Here is a 16,815-nt window from a genome sequence, read left to right on the forward strand (position 1 = left end):
GTATTTTAAAAGGACATAAGGTTGGGTAAGTAGCAGATAATTCACATATACAGATTTATTTGCTCTGATTAAATATTAGAAAGAAAAGAAGGGAATGTTGTGTGTAATTTATCAAGCAAAATCCAAGAGATGGGAAAGTAATACTGTGATCCCTGGTGTGATGTGTCTGTTAAGCTGTAAGAGCCTGCCTGAGCTGTCCAAGTAAGTGAAATGCTCGGCTCAAGTCTTGAGTCATCTATAAATTCAAGTCTGTATCTTCAGTATTCAATGCGGAGTATTAGGCTCTCCAATGTCTTTGAAGATCTAGACCTGTCATTTTTAGCAATGGGAATTAGGTGTCTACATACCTTTCAGTGTCTTAGTCTCATATTGTATGACTGCCTCCTAATATCAGGTATTTACCAGATTTTGAAGTGTTGCAGGCCCTTCAGCCAGAACAGTGCTCCATTGACCTGTTCAGAGTTTCTCTTAAACAGGGCAGATACTGGGCTTGCAGATGTCCTGGCTGTTTGATTCCAGATTTTCTATGTCTCTTAGCTTAGTCTTCATCATCACATGTTCTAATGCCACTAGAAAACCTCATTGTTTCAGAAAAAATTGTAACTGAAAGGATCATATGAGTCATCACCAATTATAAATAGACATGAATTGGGTTGTGAAAATGCTCTTGATTCAGGATTAAGACAGTAGTTAATTTGTTTTATAAGTGTAGCTGTCCTCTTCTCCCCTCCCAAACAAGACGCTCTCTAACATTTTCTACATTTTCCCAGGGTAGTGATGACCGCATGTTTTAAAACAGTCTTACTAAGGTATACTGTTCTCTGTTTAATTAGTCTGGCAGCAGTTTGGACTCATTGATAGAATTAAAAAAGAAACACTGTGTGGGACAGAGTTATCTGATTGTGGTTCCCCTGTTGTTCTTCATCTATAGTGTGACATTATCTGTCATTTAGCTTATCTGTGCCTCAGTTTCTCTTTTAAATTAGAGATTAATTTCTTCTTTTTAAATTAAAAAAAAATATTCTTAAGTAATTCCTGATATTGCAAACCTACTACAACAGCTGATGAGCTGTTTTTATTAATATTTTCAGTTCCCAAGTTCAGTTCTTCAGGACTGATGACCATTAATGATTGTGTTTCAGCTCAAATCCTGCCTGGGAAGTGTGTTTTGAAGCTTTGATCCAATTTTCATAGCCTAGGTATCTGAGCTTATTTTCCCAGGTGGGCAAGTACTTTCACAGTTGTCTGAGCTGCAGATTTTGGTCTTGCATTGCACTAGGATGATAGTGAATCTCTGAAAACTTGAGATCAGGCGTCTGAGATGAGAATGCACGGTTCAATATACAGTGCTTCATGGAATAAACAGAACAGCTGGTGACTGAGTGAACCCTTTAGACTGAAACAATTGGGGAGTTTGTGTTGTGATAGGAGAACTGTTCTGTCTGTCCTGCGATGTCTGTCCTGCCAGTGCTCTTTGTCCTGTCTTCAGTCTTTTGGGATTTTGCTGATCAGTGGTTCTGACTGGGTTTTTTCTGTATCCAGTTCAAAATGACTGCATGCTCTGCCATTTTCTCCCAAATCAATGGACCATAAAATGCATATAGTTTTTCAGACCCATTTTCCACTCTGCCTGTCTTTCGTACATATATAGTCTAGGTAACTGGAGTACTTAGCTTTGCAGCGGATTAAAGATTTAGTCTGCTCCCTTCCTGATCCTTCTGAAGTCCCTTCATCTCTCTTCTATTTTTTTTTCCCTACAATTCTTTTTATTTTCTCCTCTTAATTCATGTGGAATAAAAAACAGAACAAGTCTAGAGCCCTGATCTAAAGCTCAGGGAGGTCAGCTAAGAAGGCTGATACTGATTCTGGTGTTTGGGGATGTTCAAAAAGGCAGGGTGAGGGAAGGAATTTTACTTTCCACAGTAAATACTATACCAGATCATTGGAAAAGAGCACAGCTTTGTATTAGCGTATAGATTTGCCATTAAATCATTAAGAGGGTCATTAGACTGATTCAAATTCAGTGTCAGATTTTCCAGATGGGCTTTCTTGGTATTAGTGGCACTAGTGTATTCAGAGTGAATTGCAGGAAGAGTGACAAACAACTGTCAGGAGAGCTGCTGCTGAAACCTTTGCTTGGCTCAACTTGGAATTTATTGTCATTTAGTGAAAATATTGGTGAGAACATAACCTTTTGTAACGTTTAATGTTTTATTGGCTATAAAAGATAAAATATAGAGTAAAGGGAAGTAAAATAGTATTTTGTTAGGTCAGGAGCTAGATTTATGCTTCTACTTACTGATAGAATAATCAGTGGGTCATAAAGATCAGACCGCCTGCCTCCTATCTCTTCCTTTTTTTTATGTGTGTATTCAACAATCCCTTCTTTGTGATAGTTAGGCCCATGGGAGCTTACCAAAACACCAGGCGCCTTTTGTCCAAGGGTATTAAATTAGCTGTTTAGATCAAGAATAGTGTAGTGGATGCTTCTGTTTCAGACATTAAGCAGTTGGGATAGGACTAAATAGACTAGGATGCTTGACGTGCAAATGGAGCACTTGCTCACAAGGGACGCTCAGCTGTGTTGTGAGCTAATTCAGCACACAAAAACTAGGCATTAAATAAATTGTGCATTAACATTTGGTGGGGACTAATAAGCAAAGAGATCTCAACTCTTCAGGTTAAAAGCAGTGATAGTGGATGTTTCACACTGTTACACGATATGTCTAGTATGCTCTTATTAAATAGATTAATAGTGGAAATAGCATTTGAAGGCTTCTCTGAAAAATGGCATCACATTGAGATTTTTCATTAGATTGATAATCCCTATGCTGTGATGAAATTGGTAAGATCTCATGATCAGTCTTGGAGGAAGCAAAGACTGAGTGGCACCATGAGGGAATTCTCTTTTGTAAAGCTGCTGTGGCAGAGGAGTGTGGGGGCAGCATCTTTGTCACAGTGTAATTGTCCAGTAGAGGTACAGAGAATTTCATACTCTATGGAGACGACAGAGGGCTTGTTTGGGTTTTTTTTCCCCCCCATAAGTAGCAGACTGAGGTGGGCTTGCAGCTGTGAGTTACTGTAAAAACTTTGGTAATTTCATTAGTGTCTTTTGGAAGGGGCTGCTCAGGACACATGATGTTTTGTTGGATTAAGACTTCATTCCCAATTGTCCTGTTAAACCAACTTTCTCAGAGGGTAGAATTAATCCCAAAGATTTATTCCAAATAACTTAGTTTGGTAAAGCCTGCAAGAAAATGCTAGTCTCAGTAATGCCTAGTGTAGACAGTGCTTTGTATCAGTGCTATGCATTTTATTTTGTTAAATATATGAAGTTTGCAAGAACCACGAACCTGCTTTTCCTCTTGAAACAAGGGGTTCGGTTTTGCTTCTGATCACTTTTCCCCTCTTCCTTTTTCTACTTAACCCCTTCTTTCTACCCCTCAGTGGGAAAAACCAAAAAAACTCCCTCTTTCCCCCCCACTACAAAATGCCTAGTGTTGTGGAATTGAAAATACAAAGTGAGAAAACCTGGAACATGTGTGTCATTCTTTCCATATGTATATGGTAGTGCATTCTTACATTTCTAGGAATGCAGAGCTTTTTTTATTCACGTCTTATACTCCTGCTTACCTGCACTGAAATAATCCCTTCAAGGAAAAACAGCTGAAATCCTTGCAGTAGCAGAACAATACTGGTTATGCACCTTTCACTAAATCCTTTATGCTCCGAAGGAAAGTCTAGCTGAGTTTTCAGCCGCTAGTGAGGACAGTGACACAGATTCAGGATCACACTTGATCTGGGCTGTGAAATGTGACTGTTCTTCAGGGCTTTCCTTTAAAATCAAGGAATGCCCTGTGTGCGTAGTTCACAAGATTGGCAGTGTGGGGAGAATATATGAAGAACAATACTTTACACATTTCTATTCTGGCCTTTATCCCAAGAGGTCCCAGAGAGCTTCAATAACTACTGTGGAACCTGCCTTTAATGAAGAGGAGTGACATGCCTCAATTGTTTCAGCACATTTCCATGAGGGTTTTTTCCCCTCATACAGTGATTCATTTTTCTGTCTCTGATGGCAAGGTGGGGGGAAGATAGCTGTGTTTGGGGAGGTTTATATCTTTGCAAATCTGCTGGTATCCCCGTGAGACAGAAGTAAAGGATTTTTTGTCTGTAGCTTCGGGATAGTAGCACACAAGAAGCATGCTCACTGTGGCTGTGCTGTTCTGAAAGGACTTTATCTCTGCAAAACTTCCTTACTTCTTGAGGGGTGATGTGACCTGCTACTGCTCTTAGAGTGAAGTTCATTTGCTCCTAGTGTAGGGAGTTCTCTTTGATAGTTCATGCAGGCATACGCTGTGCTGAACTTCAGTTGTCAGCATAGTGGAACAAAGCACCCTGTGCATCATAGTGGAAGGGGGAAGATGAAGTTCTCTTTATACATGTGGTTTGATGGGGCAGGCGACCTAAATGGCCATCTTGCCCTGTCACTAACTGCCACCTGTCTGTTTGCTTCTAAATAAAATATAAAGAGATTTCTCGCTAATACTCTTCCTAGGCCAGGTCAATTATGGGTTTCCCCGCAGCATTAACTCCTTGGCTTGTGGAGCATCTCGACTCCAATCTACTTAGAAACTGAACTGGTTAAATGAGAACTTGGGTCACAGGAAAGAAAGAGATCTTAGAACTGAACCAGCCAAGCGCTGCTCTGCTTGGCTCTCAACACTTCCAGTTGCTGCTAAGGAGCACAAGATCCCTTTTAAAGCTGAGTTCTACTAATTAAATATGACACTTTTATTAAATATGTAAAACCACCCAATTGTCAAGTACATACAATGTACAGCAAGGACAGCTGAGCAGTACTGCTTGGCTGCAGGCAGGGATTTGCAAAGTCTGCAAAAAAATCCCGCAAGGAATGGTGACAGTCTGCATTGCAATACACCAACTCCTGCAGAAGTGTACTGTACTTTTCATCTTCCTTCATTGTACCTACATGAAAGGATCATCTGGAGGGGCAGATGTTGGCCTCACACCAATTCTAAATAATGGATGGTACCAGCATTTGTATTCTTCTTTTGTGGAGCCAGTTTACATGTTGTTTTACTGGCTCCTAGAGCCCAAGGAAATATGATTTGGAGCCAACTCTGGTTCCATGGCTCTGGTTTGCCTAGCTTAGGAAAAAGCCAGGGCTGTTTCAGATAGGCCATCTGGCTCTCTTGAATGGGCTTATTAGTAATAGTGGAGGTGGGTCTATTAGCTTGGGACAGGAACTCAGAAACAGATGCTTTGTTTATGTGTAAAATATGGCTTCAAGCCAAAGCACTAATCATGATTGCCTCTGAAATGGTTCTAATCATCTGTATGAGACTGCGTCGGCTCTTGTGTTGTTTGTACAAGCTGGTAGTTTAGAGGTGTTGTGTACAAGATATTTGTAGTCATAATTTCTCCAAACAGGTTAAGGCAAACATTATGAGAATCAGCATATTAATGTGCTGTGTTTCAAATTAGAATTATAAACACAGTTTCCTCATTGGAGGCCTAATCTGCTAGGAAGAAGCCAGATGTTTACTGATGACACCATTATTTAGAAGGACCTATCAAACTAAAACAAATTATTGTTGTTCAGCTGGAGGAAAGCCTAGTTTTATGTATCAATGTAGTAAAACAGCTCTGTGCTGAGACTGACTGAAGTAGTTTTTGTTCTTTAGGAAGCAGGCCAAATATGAATCCCAGGAGATTTGCAGGTTCCCCTTCTGGCCTTAGGAAGGCAAAACAAGGTGTGCCTACATTTCGATAGCCTACATGAAGTAAGTGAAAATAGGAAATGAATGGTCACGGCTTATTTTTACCAGAAAATTATTCTGAGGCTGAGCAACAGACTAAATTACTTTTTAAGATTTCAGTTAGCATTAAAAAAGAGTAAAATAAAGGTAGAGAATTTTGTGAAAAATGGAAAATGTAGGCACATTCTGTTTAATTATCTTCCCCCCCCCCCCGCCCCCCCTGTTTCTAATTTGGATGCATTTCTGAGAAGGGAAAATTGTAACTGGCTAATGCACATGAATGGTTAAAATCAAAGTTTTATTCATAAATTCTTCCATGTGTTTTGATAAAAAAATGTGACAGTTTCAGGCAGGATGGCTTTGTCCATTCTTTTTTTCCTTCCTTTCAAGTGTCTGATTCCATACCAGCTTTCCTCACAGAAATTTGAAATAAAGGCAACTGTCTCAATCTGTCTCATGATCTTCAGTAAATTTTTGCTTCAATTAGTCTCTCAATAGAGTATATTCTCATTTCTATAGCTTTGCATCAAAGTAGCTTTGCCTTTTCTTTCATTAGTCTTTCCTGTTTCGATAAGCTGAAAAACTGACCCTGTATGTCAGTCTTGCCTGTAATACCAGATTCTAAAAAATCATGTAAGCACATGCTTATAATACCATGCTTTTATATTATCATGAAGTTTACTTTTTGCTAAAGCATCTGAGCTTCATAATATGCTTAAAACTTAAGCCAAAATGTTGCTATGCCAAATACAGGTCTTCGCTCCATACAAGGAAGGAAGTAAGGTAATACATGGATTGCCTCATGATCCTAGTCCTCTAAAGATGAACTTGAATATTCAAGATAGGTGCCACACTTGTATAATTTATACCATACTGTCAGTGGATACATAAATTGATACCTTTGCTGTTGTCTGGTGGACTTGTAGAACTATCAAATGAAAACTACCTTTGTTGAATCCTGCGTGCATGTGTGTGACTTTGAATTGTCGGTCTACAAAATGGGGCATTCATAATACTGTGAAATACAGACTCAAAATTAGTTTACTCCATTGTTTCCTGAACTGATGTTTTCTGAAGCGACTGTATGATAGAGGTACCCAAAATACTACAGTTATTTGCGTGTAGAACAGTTATAAACAGGGCCTTTGATTTAAAAAAAAAAAAGTGGTAATCTGAAAGCCCTGTTTTAGCTATAGGTATTAACAGACTGTGAGTTGTAGCTTCTAGGGATGCTAGGTGGCACATGGAAGAAAGTAGTAAGTATGCAGTGGCACAAAATCTGGCATCATCTAGCTGTATCTGTTGTTAATTAAACTTTGTAATTTTTTTTTTTTTTTTTGCTTTTCTCCTTGATTGTGAAAATGTAAAGGTTGGGTAGGTAGAAGCACTCCTATCATCCTTTTGATAGTATTACAGAACTGAGCATTCTCAGTTCTCTCACTGAAATCTTCTTAGAGGTTTGGACTTGCAGGAAAGCATGATAGCTCTGAGCAAAGCCTGTAACATTGCTCTTAATGTAGCCCTTTTGTGGCTAGACACTGCAGCCCATGATATGTGCAAAAATAACTCATGGTTCAAAAAACACCTCTACCCCCCCAGAGTGTAGAAGCTTAATTGGTAGAAATCCCTGCTGGACCTATCACTCTCCTATCTGTAATCTTACTGGGCATGGTTCTCAAAGCGTAGAGACAAAATGAAAAGTTGTTTAATTTCTTTTCTGTGCGTCAGAACTTCCTGAGTGCACATAAGACCGTAAAATAAATAGTCATTCCTTTTTTTAATTAGCCAGTTCCTCATTTTTGCAGCTACTTTCTTTGACAGGTGCATCATCGGTTTCCCTTGATTTTCAAACTGAGGACAATGATACAAGGGTATCAAAGTGGGGATCTTTTGCATGCACCAAGAGGCAGGTTTCGTGTTCCTGGCATTGTCTAGACTGTGAGTGCTGTGGTTTGTGTGAGAAGCTTTATTAATAGCTATGTGGAGTTCTCTGTGTATTAGGTGTATTAATGGCTGCAGTGAGTTCTCTGTGTATTCAGTTCATAAGGAGTTCAATGACATTTATGTCTCCATAATGAAATGAGGATGTAAAATATTCCTTTGCTTAGCAATAGCATCAAACAGAAGATGGTTGAAAAATTAAAAATATAATTGAGGCCTTTATTAAGACTACTTCAAAACTGTGCATTCTTAAATAGCATGTGCTATTTAGTTAGGTATTTGGTTAGGTGGTGTATCTTTTGTTCAGGAGTGAAGAGATTATCAGGAAGTAACTGTGAGGCCAGATTCAATGGTCCTTCCCAGAGAAAAGCTCCCACTGACTGATGTTCAATAGAGACCACAGAATTTGTCCGAGAAGGAAGAAATTTTACCTTCGTAGGCTGAAAATGTCTAATTAAGGGCCCAAGTGGGTTTTCTTTGAAGTCAGCTGGGGCTGCTCATGGAGGGAGCAACTGTTCAGCATAAGTAAAGGTGTCTGGCCCAAAAAACTTTTAACAAATGTTGCACTGTGTTAAAATAATCTGAGAATCAAACACAGAACAAATGTAACATTTCAGTTAATGAGTCTATTATGCCATGTTTCCCTAGGAAACTTGTAATTATAATTAATTACCTCAAATCTGCTGCTAATCCATTTGAGCTTAGAAAAGACATGAATTTTAAAAAAGTTAATTTTCTGCTGCTGTGTTAGTGTCTTTGAACATTTGAATATTTGAAGTAACGTAACAACCGAATGACTTTGATTTTACATATATTTTCAAATTCTCCTCAAGCTCTCCCAATTCTACGTTCAGCTGCTGTTGAGCAAATGCTTGTAAAAATATGTTTGGGGCGGGAAGAAATAGGGAGACTGTGTCTTTGCATTAGCTCAAAAATAATACTTTTAATTATATTTTCAAACTGTATTAAACAGTGCTAAAGTTCCTGCATTTTTATATACTAAAGGGGCATATGGAAGTGAAAATGGTACCACTTCACCAATTCTTGAACAAGATATTTTTGGACTGAATTTCAGAACCTCCAGCTGTCATGTCAGTTTTCTATCCACCTTCTTGCTTGCAGGTCTAGGTGAGATAATGTTTTTAAGAGCACTTGACAAAAACAGGAATATTATAGCAAACAAATTGTTATACCAAATCCAGGATGGGTGTAAATCTGTACTGATTTACATTAGCTGAAAAAATGTCCATTATGGTGTAACAGCATGAACAATTACTTGACTTGCTTTCATTGAGAAGGGTGGGTTTTAGTTTAGGAACTGGTATTTAAAAGGTATAAGAGAATTGAGCAATCCTAGGAATTACAAGCTGTACAGGAAGAAATCTGTTCAGTATTGAAAACATACGGGAAAGAACTGACTGAGGTTAGCCTGACCAGAGAGTTATCATAAGACTTAACCTTGTCTATTGTGTATGCTCTTTTATAGCTAAATTAGTTATTGTAGCTTTCTAGCAACTTTTTCAAAAGGATCTTTAATGATTAAGAAGCCGTAGTTCCATTTTCATAAAGCTTCTGAAAAAAAGAAGAATTAGTATTTCTGAAGGTATACCCTATGACATATAACTGACTGCAGTGGTATTCAGCAGCCACATTTTCAAAGAAAAGTCAAATTTTATAGTTGATTGTTTTGCATAGTTCCCTGTAGCTGCTAAACTACTGATTGCCTTAATCACTACAGGTTGCCCCAGGCCAGGAAGGGTGAAATATAATTGTTCTTCTCTTCCTTGAAGGACTGGCTAGAAAAGCTGCAGCAGTGAGACCCTTAGCAAACCAAGGCAGGTATTGCCTATACACGGTCTTTCAGGACCTACATTCTCCTGCAGCTTCTTCTCTAGCTCAGATTTCCTGGAAAGGAAGCAATCCACTGGTAAAGGTCTGGGCTATAGAATCAACTGTTCTGAAAGTTAACCATAGTAAATGGAAACAAAACCAGTGAGATCTCATTATTACACCTGTAAACTCTGGTTTCTTCTAATTTATAGCGAGAACTGGGTTACTTGCAACTGAGCCAAATTGCCTCTAAATATTGTCTGTTTTGTGACAGTGTACTTCCAAGGGTATGGCTTGTGGCACCTGCGCAATTTTACCATCTGGCACTATGATCTATTCTTTATCCTAAACGAATGCTAAGTATTTGTGGAGCAGGTGTTATATATATGTGCTCTTTGCTTATCTTTTTCTTGCAGAGCAGTCTGACATGAGACTTGAGTATTCTTGTCAAAGATTCACTGCTGAATGTTTTTTCTCTGCCATTTAAAATTAGGTTTTTAATACCTGGAAAGTCATAATACTTATGAAACAGATGGAGTAAGAATAGAGCTTAGACCTTTCCCGGATGACCTAGAAGATACTTTGAAGTAATTTCATAGGTTTAAAAAAGTTATGATAATGATATGAATTTTAGTTTTGCTGCTCTTGAATGCATTGTAGGATTGCAGAGTAGTGCCCTTGTTAGATTTTAATTTCTACCTTGCCCTCTAGCTAGTTACAGGAGCTACAGGCCGTGTACTGCACTTCTAGCAACTGCTATCCTGAAGACAGGAAATAGATTAGGGGAATCCAGTCTGGGCACCCAGGGAGGAGTCTCACTTCAGTCACACCGATTCTGTGGAGCTTCTAAAAGAGAATAGGTTAATTTTAGTACTGTATTAATAGTTAATGTGCCATGTGAGAAATGCCATTATGAGAAGAAACGTGGTGTTGTATAAATAGGTGAGGAAAAGCTTGAGCTGGTTGAAGTTTCTACACTGTTCTGCTGTGATTTCTCATCCTCTTGCATACATGCGTCTGGCAGCCTTTAACTCTTGGTGACAGCAGCCAATGGAAAGGTCGGAGAAGGTAGCTCTTCTGTTTTACTTGCTACCAGCCAATGCATCACACAGCAAAATTCTCATCTTAAGTTGACATTAATATTTGTGGCAGTACTAATATTTCTCTGCATATAGGAAAGCATGGAAATTGTGTGCCAGGCTGTGAATACCTATGACTTTTGTTTTGATGGATGGCTGAGTATTTGGTGGTGGTTTTCTTTCTTTTCTTCAAATTCTGGCCCATGTGGATCAGTGATTTTGAGATGCCCTTAGGGGTTTTGTTTGGGTGGGGGGGGGGGGGGAAGCTATTTTTAATACACTCCTTCAGAACTCCTATTATAGAGAAATAAATTAAAAATGTGACCTAATACTCTATTAAACCCAAAAATCCAAAACACAGATAAAAAGAAAAAAATGTATTTGTTTCTTTAAAAAAGTCAAACTGATTTGGGGATTGGCTTGCATAACTCTACTGCTCTAGCTTTTTAATTGTAGTGTATGCCTTGTTCTTCAACAGATCCTGTTTTTCACCACAGTAACATCTGTTTTCATATTTGATAATTTAATCCACGTTTTCTGCAGTTATACCGTGGCCTTTAATTTTAATCTGCTTATTTTGTTATTGTTAAGGGTAAAATCTAGCCCTGAAAATCTGAGATCACCACCTATGTGCAAAGTTTATATATTAAAATAAAGCTCATATTCTGTTAGTATGTCGCAGAGAGATAGCAGTGTATGGTAAGTGACATACTAAAGTAAAATCTAGTGTATCAAATGCAGAGGCTGTTTAGTGTGATACTTTTAATTTGGGGTAGTTCCTGAAGGGGGAGAGAGCTGGGCATAATTGCTTCAGATTCTCTGTTTGCATTATTTATGTGTATTTGTGTCTGAAAAATAATTGTGTACAGAGAAAGCACAAGGAAAATGGCTTGCATACCTTCTAGAACTGAAAAAATCAGGCCACACTGGCTCATTGGGTTGAACCAAAAGACTAGAACTAAAAGCATAACTGTTCTTATTGTCTGGATGTTAGCACACTCTTTATACTTAAAGGCCTTGTATATATTAGGAAGCAAAGTACATTTGGCCTCTAGAAGCTGATTTTTCCAACTTGCTGTAAGTATTCTGAAAGTGAAATATTCTCCTTCAGATGTAGCGACAGGCATTAACAGCTCACTTGAAATAGTTTTTTAAAATGGATTTTGTACCTATCTAGTACCATTTAGCTCAAATGTGGAAGCCATTGCCAGTGTGACTAGTACTGTGATTTCATTATGCATGCAGTGTTTGCAGCTGAGCACACCAATATGGTGCAAGTAGAGATGTGTTCTATATGTCAGGAAGTGGTCAACACTCATAAAACCTGCACTTGAACTGCTGCATTTCTAAATCCATGAGAAATTTTGACAGCATGGGTAAAGATTAAATTCACATTCCATTTTATCAAACGTAAATTCCTCACTTTCTTTGGAAATTATGTATTAATAAATTAATGGAATATGAACTCTCTAATGGACAATATGGATACAACTAGGTCTAATAGTTTCTATGAAGTGTTTAATTTCTGATGCTACTGATAAATGTTCAGGAAAATTGGTTACATCCACAACCATTCTTTTAAAACCAGACAAATCACAGGTTAAAATCTTTAGGCTCATGACTTTGATTTTTTAATTGCTGAAACAAATTTTGGCTTTGTATATTACATTTTGCTAAGTACTGTTCTGTAGCATGCTGTCTCATGGTACATTATGAGAGATTTTTTAATTTGTCTTTGGACAGTTGAGTAGTGTTTCATGTCTAGCTGAGATAGTTGTTGATAATATTTGTTAGATCAAGAAGCAATTATGGTACACCTTATCTTCTGTTGAAGTAAAGAAGATTTTTTTAAGAGCTATTCAGGATGGGTAATGGATGAGAATCAGGACCTTAGGGTCTCTGGGCTGTGTATTGTAGAATGAAATTCTGCTCTCTCTATTCAGGTTTAATAGCACCCTCATTTGCCAGAGTACTCCTATGACATTATAGGTGACAGCTTTTTGCATTATAAATTGCTTTTGTGAGGAAGTATGGCAAAATCAAGTCCAAAAGTAGCTCTGTGTTAGATTAAAGCAAGTGTGTGTGTGAAAATGGGTTATATGGCAGAAGAGATTAGCAGCTAATTAGCTGGTAATTCTTGTTAGCCAATAAAAGTACTGAATGTATACACTGTCTCCATAGCATCATGTATGTCACATGATAAATGGTTAACTTTAACTTAAATATATTTGTATTAATTGTGATTTTCCTGAGAGCATTTCTAAAAGTAGTTTCTGTAATCACTATGTTGACATTATGTGATCCATTAATTCCAGTATTATATCTGTAGGAAGATGAGCGTTGTGATTAGGGATTGACTGTACTGGAATCTTACCCCTACCAGTGGCATTTCTCCAGTATTTCCAAATAGTAGGTATTAATGGTAGAGTCAATGCATAATGTACCCACTGTAATGGCTTTTTATCTATGTCTGGATTATTCTTTTTTTTGCTATCACCAAACTGTAGTTAAGGTACAAGACTGCTGGGAAAGTAAACCACCTTGTTTTATAGGCTGGCTACTCCATCATCGTTGATTCCTGTGTGCAGAATAGTGGTGTTGTATTAAGATATAGACAGAAATAGCATGGATGCAAATCTGAAGTTCTTGTGCCAAGTTGCTGTTCGTGAAGTTTCTTTAATAAGGATATTTGGAAATTCCACTTTGTATAAAATGTCTTTTTTTTCAAGACAGAAATTCTTGAATGGGAGTTCTTTCCCCTCCACAAAGTTTTGTGATTTTTTTTTTTTTTTAAGTAGTTACTTGGATCTTTTTCGGAGTTTCCTTATTTTGCTTCGCTCCCTGATGTGTTCTTGTGGAAAAAAATCAGACTCCAAATGCCTTCTCTGCCTCGGGTGGCCTTGGATATGCAAATCTGTCTTGAATAGCAGAAGACTTGATAACTCTGGCCTACAGCTCTCACACAAAGGAGACAGATTTGTCTTCTTTACCCCCTGTTTGTCTCCTCAGGAACTCTGTTCTTGGTTGACAATATAAAGCAAAATGAAGAAAAAAAATGAAAAGCCTGCTCTAAGCAAAGTAAGAGAAAGGGAGCAGGGAAGGAAAAAGCGCTGCTTGTGTTTCAACCAAATAAATTGCTTACTGCAATTTTTTGATAGGTGTCTCTCTTACTGTTTTATTCTCATTAGTGGAAACGAGGAGCAAAGTATTTCTGTCAGATTTTCTACATTTCCCCATTATCATTGGATTTGTCACAATATGTCATTTTGCAGAACAAATGCTTCAGAGGGGCCCTGAGCCACTGTTACTAGAAAAAGGTATGAATTGTGTTGTCTACAGTAAACTCGATATGTTAAAGAAAAGGGAAACACTTCTGTAGTAGTAGTTGGAAAGGTGGCTATTGTCAACATATAAGAAGAAAAACAAATCTATCTTGTTTATCAATCAGAGTTGTTTTATCAATGGCAGCCTTTTATTAGTCATTTAGAGTTAGTTCACTATGGAAAGCTGTTCAGTTAGTGGGTTAATACTTCTTGTAGGTTTTTACCCTTCATTTGTTGGTAATTGAGTTATTTGTTTAGCTTAATTTTCTTAAAGTATGTGGTTAAAAGAAATGAGTATTAATGCAATTGAAGGTCAAAGCTTTTACGTGGTGATTTGTCACAGAAGGTGCTGTTATACACATTTCACAGCAATATACCTAGAAACAATTTGCTAAGCTGGTTACTGACCATCTATTGCACACCTTTTATGTATCGCTGGGTAAATGCAGTAGCTAGTAAAAACAGTACTACCAACAGTTATAAATTACTACTTTTTTTTTTTTTTTTTAAATCTGATCAGGTTTACAGTACAAGTGAGAACTGCAATACCGTAATTAGGAAACTGTGAAGTTGGAAAGGACTGGTGCTTGTCTAACACAAAAACCTCTACAAAAGTTCAGCAGAGGGAATTTTTGATGTAGCAGGAGTGTTAAAGCTGCACTAAATTAGAAGCTGCCTATGGAATCCATAATAAAACAGACAGTGAAGCTTCAAACAGAATTTCCATGACTGAGTATGCCTATGTTCCAGATCCATCTCTGTTTTTTTGCTTTATAACCTTCATTCTTTCCAATTTCCTTTTTCTGAGTTTGTGTTTTAGTAAACAATAATGCAATAAAAGAGTTCTCTGATGTTAATGATGTATATGCATTGCTCAACAACAAGGGCTTTTTAAAATTAATTAACAGCTTAGTAGGAAAAGTGAATTAATTGCTGCAGCAGGAGGCCAGTGAGTCTGTAGGAGTTTTGGACTTACCCAGAAAATTGATGAATTGTGAGCAGCAGAAATAAAGTTTCATTATGCTGCCCTACATAGGTGCTTCAGATGTGATTCCAGGGAGTGCCCACTGGACAGAATATACCTCATTTCATTCCAGTAGCTCTTTTGTACCTAAAAAGCAATTCTCTGGGCTTAAAGAAAATGTTCAGAGTAAAGTTTCCGTTTTGTATGTGTGTTAGTTCAGTATTTCCTATTTGTGTAGAGACCTTGTCACCAGGGTCTGTATACTCCATTTTCACAGTCTCTTCCTTTTGGCGCTGGTTTTGGTGTCTTTCGCCAGACTCCTGCCAACTCTTTGTCAGAAGCCTATTGTCTTTGATCCAGGCCAGATGTGGCTGGAGACTTATTTTTATGTCTGTAAATTCTATCCCTACAGACTGCAATTGTTTTTTACTTTGTTGAAAATCACCTCCTTTTCTGCTTCTCTCATGGGTGTGTACCTGTTCAGCAGAGGCATGTACATTCCTTATTGATGCATAAATAAGGATGTAATACACAAGTTCCTTTTCCATCCAAAGTTATCATTCTGAGACCCTCAACTCAGCTGCTATCAACTTCACAGCCACTTTTCCACTTGCTGCCTCCTTCTTAGAGTTTCAGAGTATCCTTATAGAATCAAGCAATCCCAAGAACAGCAACAGGAGCACAGCCCTGCTGCCTATGGAAACCAGTTGCCTGGGAGCCTGTCTGCGCTGAAGGATGGAGTATGGTAGAAAGAGCCCTCCTGTGTGCCCCGGAGTCAGGAGCAGCAGAGCTGCAAAGGGTGATGTGCGGTCACCAAGCAAATGAGGCTCTAAAAAGGATTTCTTGAAAGGCTTCAGATTGCTTCTTGAAAATTTCTTGACAATTTCTTCAGTCTTTTCAGGAAAAAGATTGCTATTCAAATGTTTGGTGCTGTGACTTCAGACATAGGGAGAACAGCATTGCTCAGAAAAATTGAGGCAAGCAGACAGGAGCTTTAATTGTCTTCAACATGTATTTCACTTGGATTTAATAGGATGTGTATTTTATGTTAGCCGCATGCTAATTTTTTAGATAAACATTTATTGCTGTTTAACAGCTTTGTAATAGATATGCGAGTATCTAACAGAGATGCGTTACATCACTGTTATTTCTTAATAACTGTATTTTAGGTAATCAATGAGTATTTAATGTGCAATTACTGTCTTATTAAATCTAAATTGAATGTGTGGTTTAGGAAGTGGAGAGCTGGCTCCTCCAGTCACATATGTCTGCATGTTTTGCTGCAGATGCCATAAAGCTAAGTTTACCAACAGTGACTTCCCAGGAAATTAATGATTTTTAAAAAGCTACTTCATTTCCCCACTGAAGCTTTCCATGAGTTTTCTGCTCTGTCCTTAGCTATTAGTGAGAATTTGATTAAATGTTCTAGGTAGTCAGATGCAAAGAAGTGCTACTTTCTTGGTAGAATGGGAAATTCCAATGTGATGATTAATGAGCACTCTTGCAAAAATGTCGCTGCTTTGCTGGAATGTTGAAGGCAGGTAATAACTCCTGACAGCTGGGACAAGGAGCTCATGAGGAGAGAAGTTTAATGTTTTTACGGTGGTGGTGGTGTGGGGGAGTTTGCTTACATGATTCTTCCTTCCCTCCCCACCTGTCATTTCTTTACCAAGGGGAGAGATTGAGCAAGATTTGTTTATGGAAATATTTCAGCACATGGTCATTGTGATAGTGTTACTTTAAATTTGTTGTCCTACTAGATGTGTTGTCAAACACAGTGAATAAAGACTTAAGCTGCAGATGAGTTTGGTTCACAAGCTTTAGAACTTCCCTGAAAAGACAGACTGAAGATCCCATAAAGATTTCCTAGGGTGCATGAACTTGCGTGTGTGCCT

Source organism: Aquila chrysaetos, chromosome 5, assembly GCF_900496995.4.
Source record: "Aquila chrysaetos chrysaetos chromosome 5, bAquChr1.4, whole genome shotgun sequence".
In the NCBI taxonomy this organism is placed as follows: Eukaryota; Metazoa; Chordata; class Aves; order Accipitriformes; family Accipitridae; genus Aquila; species Aquila chrysaetos.